Source organism: Diadema setosum, chromosome 5 (genome assembly GCF_964275005.1).
Source record: "Diadema setosum chromosome 5, eeDiaSeto1, whole genome shotgun sequence".
NCBI classification, from domain to species: Eukaryota; Metazoa; Echinodermata; class Echinoidea; order Diadematoida; family Diadematidae; genus Diadema; species Diadema setosum.
Window position 1 is genome coordinate 20,980,750 of NC_092689.1, and position 10,411 is coordinate 20,991,160.

General features: G+C 37.5%; 1 long non-coding RNA gene across 1 annotated transcript; it reads left to right on the forward strand.

Annotated features, from left to right (window-relative positions):
* The first annotated feature begins 3,941 nt into the window (after positions 1-3,941).
* On the forward strand, positions 3,942-8,039 carry LOC140228532 (uncharacterized). Its single transcript, XR_011901243.1, has 4 exons — positions 3,942-3,964; positions 5,758-5,935; positions 6,644-6,756; positions 7,928-8,039. It is a non-coding gene; the product is annotated as an uncharacterized lncRNA (long non-coding RNA).
* Positions 8,040-10,411: the final 2,372 nt, after the last annotated feature.

The following is a 10,411-nucleotide window of genomic DNA, read 5'->3' on the forward strand; positions in this document are numbered from 1 at the left end:
TTCCACTCCCGACCACTGCGTTGACGAATGCACTGACAGAGTTGCCTCTGTTTTTGGCTTTCATGCTATGGCTTTTCCTGGCTTAGTTAGGCCTAGATTTTTTTTTTTTTTTTTGTTTTACTAACCTCTGTTATTTGCATTTGAGTAATCGTGAATTTGTCATGACCAACAACATGTTGCGTGAGACGTAATCGACAGGGAAATTGGTGAAATGAAAATATAAACACCTTTATTTTCTTTATTTTTCTCCATTCTTTTCTCCCCCCCCCCCCTTACTTTCTTATTCTTGGCCATGTTCTTTTTTCTTTTCTTTTTTTTCCCCCCACTTTACTGCCATGGATAAGAGTAACTATTTTTTCTGCTAGTCGCTGCAGCCCCCACCCCTTTCTTCAGTGGTACGAAATAGATCTACAGGTAACTCTGCGCCTAACTACGACCAGCAGCCCCATACGCAGCGGCTCAGGCAAGATAATGGGCCCAAGCCGCCTTGGCGAATGATAGTTCGTCCCATCACCCTCGTAGTCGATGATTATTTGCTTACTAAATTGTACTTCCCGTGTCATTTTCTATTCGATCAAGATACTTCGCTAACAACTATCAATTGGTGGCTGGGCCATAGGGAAGTTTTTTTTTTTCCGAATACAGTAGTTTATACTTTGATAGATCTACTAATTCTAGTAAGAGAAAGACAGAACCCGTTTGTGAAAGACGAATGTTGAAAAAAAAAAATCATGAAAATTCCACAAATTAATGTGCTATGTGAGAGCACAAAATCAATGTCAGATGAAAGATGAAACATGATGAAAGATGAAAAAATCATCTAAAACCAACACCAAAATTTTAATCATGCCTGACAAGAACCAGCTGCCATTAATTTCATTGCCAAGCCATCACTCAGCCTACGCAGTCACTTATCAAATACTAGCCTGTAAGGCTAATGTTTATCATTCTTGAAAAAATGGTAGCCTTATATGCAGGAAAAGATGACAGCAAAATTGTTTTAAAAGAATGATAATGTTAAAAAGCGTGAGAAATTTCCAAGCAAGCTCCAACATAACGTAGACGTACTGTCGTAGTCCGTGGGCCGGCCAGACTGTGTCTCCTCCGGTTCGTTACTCTCCCTCCCCCCAGCTAGGGGAGGGAGAGTAACGAACCGGAGGAGACACAGTCTGCAGTCTGGGGCCCACGGACTAGTACTATCGTAGGGAAATATGGATCAGCACCGCCACCGGCACCGATATGGATATGCCTATAGGCATGACTTTTTGCTCATACTTACAGTCGGCTGACATTCTAATCCTTTGAAACAATATCTTATAGGGCAAACCCGGAGATTAGGGGGTCCGTATCCAGAATAGTGAATACACGTACCCAGCCCACCCGACACCGACGCGGCTCCGGGGTAGCAAGCACTAGACCCTCTAGATCTAGTCTATGCTTTATGAGCGATACGGTAGCTGTGCGTGTGATTGTGAGACTGCACTGAAGACTTGAAATGGAACAGCAAACAAGATTTGAGAATTCATTGAACTGATTTATCTTGTTTGCTGTTCCACTTCAAGTCTTCAGTGCAGTCTCACAATCACACGCACAGGTACCGTATGGCTAGTCCGTGGGGGGAGAGTAGCGGAGGAGACACAGGCTGGGGCCCACGCAGTGGCGTATCTAGGGAAAACGGCGCCCGGGGCAAGCACGAAAATTGCTCCCCTAATTTCTGAAAAAGTGTTCAACCCCAACCCCATCCCGGTAGGGACTTTAAACAAAGTCCACATGATGCTTTTTCAAGCACTTAAAAGGGATCTTTTTGAGGATGATTTAAATGTAATGAATTTTGATAGATTTTGGCGAGCGAGCGTAGCGAGCGAGCCGAAAATTTTTGTATTTCAGCTTACAAAACATGGAATTCTTGTCATTTTTTGCTTACCAAATCTTACAATTCTAATCAAGATATAGTGACAGCCTTATAGATATCGATTTATACCAAAAAACTGAGGACTTTAAAAAAATACTCTAAATTAGTGCGCGCGAGTGAGCTGAAATTTTTTTGTAAATGTCCTCGTCATCATCACGTACTGTTCTTATCTTTTTTTGTATAAATTTTGGCGAGCGAGCGCAGCGAGCGAGCCGAAAATTTTTGTATTTCAGCTTACAAAACATGGAATTCTTGTCATTTTTTGCTTATTAAATCTCACAATATAGTGACGACCTTATAGATAACGATTTATACCAACAAACTGCGGACTTGAAAAAATACTCTAAATTAGTACGAGCGAGTGAGCCGAAATTTGTATATTTCCGCGTCATCATTACGTTTTGTTCTTATCTTGTTTGATTTGTTGTTTTTTGCGCCCCCCCCCCCCCCCCGTATATGTTCGAAACCGTTGACGCCCTCTTTTGATCCTATTGGCGATCGCTTCAGAACGAATGAAATTGCAGCCGCTGCTCCGTGAAACATTTTGCCTGCTAAATATAAAATGACATGTGTGAAGACAATAGACACTGTCATTTTGTCATCATCAGGTTTTGTTCTTACCTTCTTTTTTATATAAATTTTGGCGAGCGAGCGGAGCGAGCGAGCCGAAAATTTTTGTATTTCAGCTCACAGAACATGGAATTTTTGTGTGAACACAATAAACATTGTCATTTTGTCCACGTCATCATCATGTTTTTTTTTTCTTCTTCTTTTCTTTTTTTTCTTCTTCTTCTTCTTTTCTTCTTCTTCTTCTTCGTTTTTTTTTTCGTTTTTTGCGCCCCCAAGGAGTGGCGCCCGGGGCACGTGCCCCCTTGCCCCCCCTAGATACGCCACTGGGCCCACGGACTACCGTATCACTAAAGCATAGTCTATAGCGTCGGGTGGGCTGGGTACGTGTATTCTGGATACGGACCCCTAATCTCCGGGTTTGCCTTTTATAGTAATATCAGAAAATTTGGAATTTGAAAACGTACCTTTGACAAAAATATTTCGTGATACTGCAGCTAGTTAGTTTTGGCTGGAGATACGGTAGGCCTACTACTAACAGCCTACTACTAACTAGTAGGCCCTACTCTGAAGACATCGACTGTGCTGACAACACATCGCTGATCAGTCTGTCAGTGCAGCTGGAGCTGAAGAAATAGCATATTTGCAGGCCGATAATTTCTTCATAAAAAGTTTTCAATACATAGAAATATTGGGAAAACGTTTCCAAACAGTCTCCAAGATGAGTCAAACCCTGAATGAAAAATCAAATGGTGCATCGGTCGATAAAACTATGAGATGCAAACGAGGTGAATATGCAACATGTGCGGGAAAATGAATGCGAGTTTGTCTACGTGATGGCCGGCTGTGATGAAAATTTTCTCGGATGTGACGTCATTCTATTCTGCTCCTTTTTCTCCCGAGTCGACTGGCGATCTGCTAGCCTCATATTAGGGTCTGAATGGAGAGAGAAATTTTTCTTTTTAACTTGTAAGCAATTTAATCTTGTTCATCATAATTCAACCTTTCCAGACATATATAACTTGTCCATGATATCCATTCTTAGTGAATTTTCTTCGTGGCATAACTTTAAAGTGATGTTTGTTAAAAATGTTACATTTTAAAGCGCGACGCGCGGTGTTAATAGGGGTTCGTTTCATGAAGCTATCACATAAAAGCTGTTACATAAATCTTAGAATGGCCAAGTCGCTCTTAAGCTAGGAGAGACTTTCACAGAGAGTAAAAACCATTTCACAAAGTCTCTCCTAAGCTATGAGAGACTTTAATTTTTTCAATCGTCATGTTCGAGGGTAATACTAATTAACATATCATTAGCATATCACTAACGTTTTCTCCCTATTGTGTTACATGCGGTGAGCACTCGCTACATAGACATAGCACGTATACACACAGTGTATACAGCGCAGAGGCAACAGATCTACGACGGAGGCAAGATCCTAAAGGCTAAGTTGCATTCTACACCGCTACCAGTACATATTTCTATTAGTGAGTATATTTAAAGCTGTCTGCAATTGAAAAGTAATGCATGTGGATTCATAATGTCATATTATTTGGATATATTTTTGTTCGAATCTTCTACAATTCTCCAAGGGCTAGCTAGATGTAGATCTAATCTCACCGGTAGTAGCGTTATCACAATAGTCCCACGTAGGCACATCGCCGTTTGTTTGAATGACCAAATGGCCAGCTGAGTTAGGTAGTTTGTTAGCATGGTAGGGTCTACTACAACTTCTACAAGTAATAGGCCTAGTGAAATGTTTGTGGGTTGATTTTTATAATACATTTAGCGTGCAGATATTTCATGAGAGCAATTGCCCGATTTGTTCATGTATGGGTGAATTGCAGGTAACTTAAGGACTGAATAGTAAAGGGATCGAAGAAGAAACCGGAAATTTCATAAGAATTGGTCTGCATTTTATTATTGATATTATATTTTTGAAGACGTGTCTAACATTGAATAATTACACTGTCACTAGCTGTGTGGATAGTATTCAAAAGTGATACAAATTTTCCGTTTTGTGTCAAATCGACAGGAAAGATCTGGTTGTTTTTTTTCAGTCTAGAAAATCTAGGTTATTTTGTCCAACAGAATTATGGGCCTAGCCTGGCCTAAGTTACAGCGTTAGCATTTACACTACAGAGAACCAGCTGTACGTTACCTGTGTCATTGTTACGTTTACAAGTCCTAATGTTACTATCTAACGTTACTATAGGTCTACAACAAAAATTTGTAAAATACTAGGGTAGTAGGGGTTAGGGGAACTGTGTACAACTAACAGGGAGTGCCCTGGGGTTAGGGCCGGTAATATACTATCTGGAGAGTCCGACAGTGGTTAGACTAACTAGATCTAGTAGTAGTAGTAGGGCCTAGTAGTAGTACGTAGATCCAGGTCTACACAGAATATGAATTGGAAACCATGGTTCAGATCTTGGTTCAGACTTGAAAGCTATCTTCAACAATTCTAAGTGCATACAGCACTGTAATCGCAATGCATGTGTCACAATAAGATAAAGAATGATGTTTACCTAGATTCATTGGCATGGAACCTCTAGAATTCTACTGCTATACTACCAGATGTCTATAGATCTAGAATCCAGTGGTATAGTGATTCTGAGTAGCACCTCCTGACCTAGATACTACTTAACCAGTATATACCAAAAGTATAACCAGACTAGACCCTTAGCCTTGGTATTCTTAAACATATTATCATTAACATAAGTAGGCCTATCACTCATCAGTAAGGAAATTAATAGGTCTTCTAAATAGTGCTATCTATCTAGGCAATTAGTAGATTCTATAGGTCCATACTCCGATGCTAGTACCGCTTACACGACTTCTTTTAGCAATTTAATTGATGATGACATGACAACAGTTGATGATCAGAGTCAGACTGTGGCTGCATCTCAGGCTGTAACTGTGATCAACCCGAATGTGAAGCCACAGTACAGTTGGTCCTACCAGATCTTAGGTAGATGTAGACCTTGCAACATGGATGCCTATCGACAAGATCTAGAACCTCAAGAAGTCATAATACCCCAAACTATAGGCTTACACATGTTGAATTTAGACAACTCAAATACTAGTAGTATGTCTTTTAATCATCCCCCCCAAAAAATAATGATATAAGGTCCTTTATATATTTTAACTGCAAAAACATGTGAACTGATTTCAAATTTCATGCAGATTCTAGATATTGTGTGTAAAATCTTGTATAATCAAAGAACAGTTTGAAAACACACTTTCTATTTTGTATTCACATTTTTAATTATAATGTTAGATATGGAACATCAGTCAGACTGCTACAATCAAACTTCTGCATCTCATAAAGCCCAGAGTCAGTTGCTGAACTTCACTGAACACAGAACCAAACTGCTGAACTTCCATCTTCTCCACAGCTAGACTGCTACTGAACTTCATCGAGACTTATCTACCAGCATGGTCACCTTCAACAGAATGCAAGTATTTTAGCTTATAATACTATTTTAGCAGACAACATATCTGTATATTTTCAAATACTACAATCGCAACATTATTTACATTTGGACATCAAATTGTCTCTGGATTTTTAGTTGAATAGTGTTAGACAGGAAATATCGAAACACAATGTTTGCTGTAATGTCCATCTTGGTAATTGAAAACAAACATTCTTATCCAGTGAATAGTGACCCTTCTAGAAACAACTGTTTTTCGCATTTTTCTTTTTATTTCACTATCTGTAGAATATTACATACTGATCCAATTGAAAAGAGATAATTCATGGGGGGGGGGGTACCTGCATGTCTACATGTATCAAGCTCCTGAAACAAACTTTAGCAGTCACGTTATATCAATAATGGAGGCCCTACTATGATTGTTTATTTACCCTCTCCCTTTTCTAGTATCAAAACAACCTCATGCTCTTAGAATGTTTGAAACAAGAATATTCGACATAGCTAATCATTTTAAACTGTGAAAAGTCCTATTTACAGCTTATGGATCAGTAGATACTAGTGAATTCAGTCTTTCAAAATCAATGGTAGGGCTTTTCAATTTGATTGCTATAGCTTGTTATAGCAAAGGCAAAGCACCCATCTCTAACATACTTTCTAATGTCCCATGTCCTGCACTATTGTTTTGTTTGTAAGATATTAACTGTTCTTGTATATTGAATAAACTCCAAACAGCCAAGGACCAGACAACATGTGAACTTCATCCACTTCAGAGTTAAGGACTGGGGGCAAGATGCAAATGGAAAAGTCAAGTGTCAGTGTCATGGATATTCCACCATCTTCATTTGGTGTGTTAAATGATTATTTTTAGCTATTGAAGCAAGTTGAGAAATCATGTTATCTTGATCATCTACAGTTGGCAGCAAAATTATTCAACCCCTCTCTTGCATGTTGGACACTCTGGCATAATGAATTAAATTATAACTGAGATTATTTCTAAATCATGCAAGTGGTGATCAGATAGTTTGCTACAAGGAAATAACAGATCAGTAGCCTTTGATTTGCATATAGTTACAAACTTTGATCATTCATGTATAAAGAGATATGGTCCAGTGAGCACATTTATGGTCATTTTCAGTCCTTTCAGTGATCACTGAAATGCTTCGTTGAATATGGTTTGTTCACTCAATGTTTTGATAGGTGACACAATATGATGGAATTTGATGTAGGATTCTTAATATTTCAATTGGCATTTTTCATTGTACAAAAATATTTAAATGAACTAATTTCTAGTGAAAGTTGCCACCATAGAGTTTGTACAGAGGTTTAGCCATGATATTAATAATTCAAAGTTTAAGTCATGTCAAAATGAATATAACCAAATGAAATGCTAAGAGTTGTGTATAGAATGGCAAGATACTATTTAAAATTCCATAAAAACAAAAGAAATTAATCGTTATCATCAGACCATAACACGTCATGCTTCAGTGATCACAGAAAGGTCTGAAATGACCATAATGTGCTCACTGGACCTTATCTCTTCATGCATGAATGATCAAAGTTTCTAACTATATTCAAATCAAAGACTATTGATCAGGTAGGCATTTGTCATAAACTATCTGTTCATCACTTGTATATGATTTAGTAATTGTAATGTTATTTATTTTGCCATAGTGTCCGTAATGCAAGGGGGTTGAATAATTCTGCTGCCAACTGAATAAAGTGAATGCTTGTTATTAATTTCCCCTCTCATTCATTACTAAAATAACCTCATACTCTTACAATTTGCTAACAGGGGCTCATTACATAGTGATTCAAACTTTGAAAACTGGCAATTACAACTTGTTGTTCACATAATATATCTTACAAAATTGATAATCATTAATGAACATTTTGTTGTTATTGCTTGTTTTAATAAAGATGTACACTCATCTCAAATATTTTCCAACTATCCCATTTGTGCATCCGATGTTTCTGTTTGTATGGTATCTAACTGTTCTTATATTTGCACACCCAAAGGCCTGAAGAGAGCTGAACCTCACCAAGCCTTGGGACAGACAACTGCAGCTGAACTTCACCCAGGTCAAAGTCAGACTGCAATTGGACTACGAACTGTATAGCAGTATCTTATCTACGACAGAACACAGGTATGCTTTTCTCAAATTAAACTTGAAAGTATAAAGATTTTACAAAATAAACAACTTGAATAACAGTTGAAAAAAGGCAACCTCTGTTGATGACATATCAGTTACAGGTAATTCGGTCTTTCTTATTTTAGCAATTATTGTAGACTTGGTGGACAAACAATGTCACCTCTATATGTGAACTGTTCCACACGAGAAATGAAGAAATTAGTGCATTCATACACCCCAGTTGGGAGTTGATTTAATGTTTATGTCTATATCAGCCACAATTGGGAATTCAGTAAGGCTCACAAGAGTTGATTAATGCACTGACATAGCAATGCAGCTGAATTGTTGCATAACCCATTGAATCATCTTTCTGTTTATTTTGGAACTCAAACTTGCCTGACATAAGTTACAATCCTTTCTAAAAAAAAGTCAAATAAGTCTTTACTGACATGAATGAATAACATTATGTCAGATGAGTGTTTTAAGTCACAATCACATTTTCATTTTGAGTCTGTGTCACACCTTTTTTGTTCATCAGGAAGAGTCCGATACATTAATTCTTGTGTATGACAACCCAGACGATTTTCTTTGGCTTTTTTTTTCCTTGATGCTGTTAAACTGTTGCTAATATACTGTATATGAAATTGCTGACAAGCAGCTCTGTGTAATGATATGTGTGGTAGTCGTGTGTGTATTCATTCAACTGTTCACCCACATGTTACCACTCTGTATAATGTCAGGGAGAGGGGATGTGATTTGCATGTCACAAAATTTCAGTATGTAACCAGTATTGTTTATTTTTCCATATTCTATTTCTTTTGTCCTTTCTTTCTTTTTTCTTTCATATAGATTCTCAAGGCATGGAGCTTGCCAAAGGTGATGCAGACAGGCTGAATATAACATATGTTGGTTTTGACCGCTGTGGATTCAATCCTTCAAAAATTAATGGTATACAGCGTATACATTTTTTTTTTTTGGGGGGGGGGGTGGCTGCATTAGATACGAGGATCTGACATGTACCTGCAGCACTGTAATGAAAGTCATGAATGCAAATGTCATGGTGATTTTGTAATAGATCCTTATGACAAAAGCTTCTTGCACAACAAAAATTCCTAAAATGGAGTGCGAATATTATGTCTTTCAGGACATCATTTGGAAAATAAGAATAGGTCTATTGTTGCTAGACCTACACACATGATAGATTTTCAAATTTTATGCACTTGCTGCAAATGACATGAGTAATGTTACAGAACCTAACAACATCTTGATTGTTTTCTGTCTGCTTTTCTATTTTGTGTTCACATAATTGGCATGTTCAATTTCAACTTTATCTGATAATTCCGTCATTATTGTTGCTCTAGAGTTTTATATCCTGGTTTTTGTCCCATTCATTGCACAGAACAAAGCTAGGTAAGATAGACCGCATACTTCAGAACCTATTTGCTAGCTATGCTTTTGCTTAGTGTGTGCTTCTTTCTTATATTCAAATACATAGGAGAGTCCATCTGAATTCAGTTGTACATCATTTTAAAACTGAGAGTGTGCTCTTTCAGAAACAGGATTGGCCTTTTTTTTTTGCAAGATACTAAGAAAACACTATTGAAGTGCTAGAGAGCATTAATTCAAAGAAGAATTCAATGTTTATTTGACGAAAATTAGTTTTGAAATGGTTGAGATATCCAAAAGCAGAATAAAACAAAGCGATTCTAGTAAAAGGTTGGTTCCACCTTTTAATAGGATTCCTTTATTTTGGATATCTCAAACATTTCAAAACCAATTTTCATCAAATAAACATTGAATTCTTCTTTGAATTAATGGTCTTTCATATTTCATAAGAGGTTTCTTATTATATCACCCCCCTCCCCCCCCCCCCAAAAAAAAAGAGAAGAAATGTTAGCAATCTGAAACCAGGTCTCAACCAAAACTTTACCAGCCCTTTAACCAGAAATCCATGTTTGGTGACTTTCTGTTGATTTTGTGATACAGAGTTACAATTGCAGTGTTAGATATGAAGCTACAATCAGACTATTGCAGTCTGACTGCTGAACTTCACTGAGTTTTGTCATAGATGAGTCCATAGGTGATGGCATAAGTGCTTTGCCAGGTACATGTATTAACCAAACCAAAAATGAGAAAAATCCCCCTTCAAAAGAAAAAGCAAAAACATTACAATACAAAACAGAACAGAACAATTAAGCGTGCAAACGATTCAATGAAAAGCAAATGGGTGAATTGAAGCACTCTGAAAAAAAAAGATTTATAGGCCTAGTAAAGTGTAAGAAAGAATTTTAAAATGGATAAATGCACATTCTGTATCAGTCAGCACATAACAGTCTGATTTCTGATCTTTGATGATTAAAAGCTATTGTGC